General features: G+C 35.8%; 1 long non-coding RNA gene across 1 annotated transcript; it reads right to left on the minus strand.

Annotated features, from left to right (window-relative positions):
• Positions 1 to 1,587: 1,587 nt before the first annotated feature.
• Positions 1,588 to 2,555, minus strand: LOC115066493 (uncharacterized). The gene is made up of 3 exons (XR_003846051.2): positions 2,403 to 2,555; positions 2,141 to 2,324; positions 1,588 to 2,082 (listed from the first exon to the last, which is right to left on the minus strand). It is a non-coding gene; the product is annotated as an uncharacterized LOC115066493 (long non-coding RNA).
• Positions 2,556 to 2,878: the final 323 nt, after the last annotated feature.

The following is a 2,878-nucleotide window of genomic DNA, read 5'->3' on the forward strand; positions in this document are numbered from 1 at the left end:
AACGTACAACGCGCTTGATGATCGTTCGGTTTTATTTTTTTGCACGAGTTGGATCTTTCAAGTCTGAAAATTGGGATCCGTCTTCAAAATCTATCATAAAGTGATCGAGCACAGCTCCAAGTGCTGCGTTCGATATCAAATGGACTTATTCGGGTTTTTTTCGATACTTTGCTTTTCAGCAGTAATATCGTCTTCGGTGCGCACTGTATGGCGCCTCTGAGGATACGCATTATCCACTAGAGTAAACGTGGTGCGATTTCGGTTTCGCATTGATGCTCCAATTATCGATTCTGGTGGGCTACTACGAGTATGCCGATTGAGTTGTGGACGCAGCATGCAATGCCATTATTTTGCTAATGGATTTTCGGTCGTAAGTCGTAACTAAGAGTTCGCCGTTTGCGGCAATGAGAGAGTTGAGCACTAGCTGTTGCGAAGCTATGTTGAAGTTAACACGAAACAGTTCTGTGTATCTCCACGATTAGTGTTATCAAAAAATTTATGGTGGAAATACAGTCTAATGTAAAATAATCCTCTCTTTTATAACAGCACTTTTATGTTGAATTTTAACATTCTGTATTATATGGCTTTTGGAAGAGAGAAACTATTTACATGTATTACAATTTACAACAAATGCAAGCATATATGTCTATAATAACACAAATTAAGTATCCATATTTATATATGAGCCTGTTTAAGGTGTAAAAAAACTACTTGATGACGTTAATTGATGTTAACATAAAACATTTAAACTTGAAGCGAAAATAATTCACACTTTGAGTGGACAGAAAAACGGCACATTAAACCAGCGTCAGCATCACGGTAATGAAAAGCATACTTTTTCACGTAAATTGCTATTCATAACAGTATCAAATTGCCTTTGGAGTCAAACAGCATACACATTTTTTAGCCAATTATCTCTAAATGCAAGTAAGGTGAGAATAATAAATGAATATTATTTATCCGACATTCGCTTGCTTTAAAGAAAATATTAATCACCGAAAACCGTAAAATGTACATAATTAAGCTTAAAGCTGTATGAATATCAAAACCAAAGATTCAAGCATATTTCGACTAAAAATTCGTGAAAAGACTTACTCGTTGTTAAACCCGCTCTAAAATTTCATTCTTCAGCAAAAAGGAAGTAAAAGAAATTTTTCTGCATGAAGGCAAGAAATTTTGCCTTTCATGTTGCAGCATTTTGTTTGCGAGCATTAGGCGATAACCATAAATTAACTGGCGAAAGTTTATTAAAATCACAACCCAGCTGTCGAAATGATTAATCAAGATTAGCACTTTAAACTGTATTGACGTTAAGGCATGGGGAGGTCCGTGGAAAGGCGCTTCAGCAATTTGTGAGAAGCGAATTTTGTGGAAATACTATATATATGAATGTCTGCGTAAACAAAACGTGCTGTTAAACACAGAAAAATATAGGGACGTACAGTACTTATGAAAAAATTGCGCTCAAAACGGATGAAAACACTTGAAAAAGTCACACTTCTTGTTGGCACTGTAAGGCAATAACAAAGCCTTAGCAAATCCCTTACTTATTGCACGCTCAATGGCAACTTTTCTAGCGATTTTTGTGTTGAAGTCATTGTCATTCTGCATAATAATTTTCTTATAGTTTACCCTGTATTCTATTTATTTGCACATGCGTGTTGCTTTCTAGTGCTAGTCTTACGCTCTATAGCCATAAACAAAGTTGTAGTTCGGTGGGTGGTATTTCTGAATAGCACAGCTTAGAAAGCAACAAAAAGCAGATTTTGAAATGCTTTTCATTTTCATTCGTCGTTTTATAGCTTATCACGATGGCTTTCACTTCTGCCAAAAATTTGTTGAGCTTTTTGTTTCATCACGCTGCATTGTTTCACCAGCTCACCTGTACAGTGTAACTGACACCGTCGCTGGTTTTGACTACCGTACTTGTATATTTGTAATGTACCAACTTTTTGCATACTTCATGCTAGTTACAGATTTTGATATATAATTTCTGCGGCGCCACGAGCAATAAAATTTGACTCAGTCAGCTTCTTTTGTTGCCACTCTTTGTGGGACCGCTCCACAACCCTCTTGGGTATGCTGTATGTACATAACTAATTAGTTAAAATTCATTAAAAAGGGTTGGCATTTAATTTACCTTGCTCATCTTGTCGTACTCACCAGCGGCCCTGATCTCGCATCCGTGACCTTGTGAATTCATGCGACTTCAATATAAAATATTTTATGTTTTTCATGCTAACTATTCAGTATTTGTGGCACACACTGCTTGCCGTCACCTTGTATTAGCTCCATAAATGTTAAAGCATGCGCTGAGTAGATTTCTGAAAGTGATAAATCACTTGTTGGAAGGGTTGTAATGTTGTTGAAATTACAGAAACAAAAAATATATTCATAATTACATTTAAAATTTAAAGTAGTGGCGGTAAGTTATTAGCCTGAAGAGTGTAATCATGTGGAACAGCCAGGAAACACAGAGAAGAGATAATATGCTGCAACTATTCTCTAAGCTAACCCAAATTCATAATTACGCTCGAGTTCAGAGATTCCAACTAGTGCTAAAATAAAATGTAATTTATTTAATGACAGAATTTTAATTAAGGAACAAAATGGGTCGATGCATACATATATTGGGTCTATAACTATGTATATTTGTGCGGTTTGCCAAGAGATGGCATAATTTGATTGATTAAAATTTCATTGTGCGAATATTCCGAATCAGGATTGGAAAGCTACTTCCGAAAAACATTCATAATGTGTGACTAAAGACGACACAATAATTTTTCATCATAACAATCCTCGGGCTCACGTTAAAAAAAACGGTCAAAAACAATTTGGATGACCGGACGATTCGTAAGACAAATATGAATTCACACAA

Source organism: Bactrocera dorsalis, chromosome 2 (genome assembly GCF_023373825.1).
Source record: "Bactrocera dorsalis isolate Fly_Bdor chromosome 2, ASM2337382v1, whole genome shotgun sequence".
Lineage (NCBI taxonomy): Eukaryota > Metazoa > Arthropoda > Insecta > Diptera > Tephritidae > Bactrocera > Bactrocera dorsalis.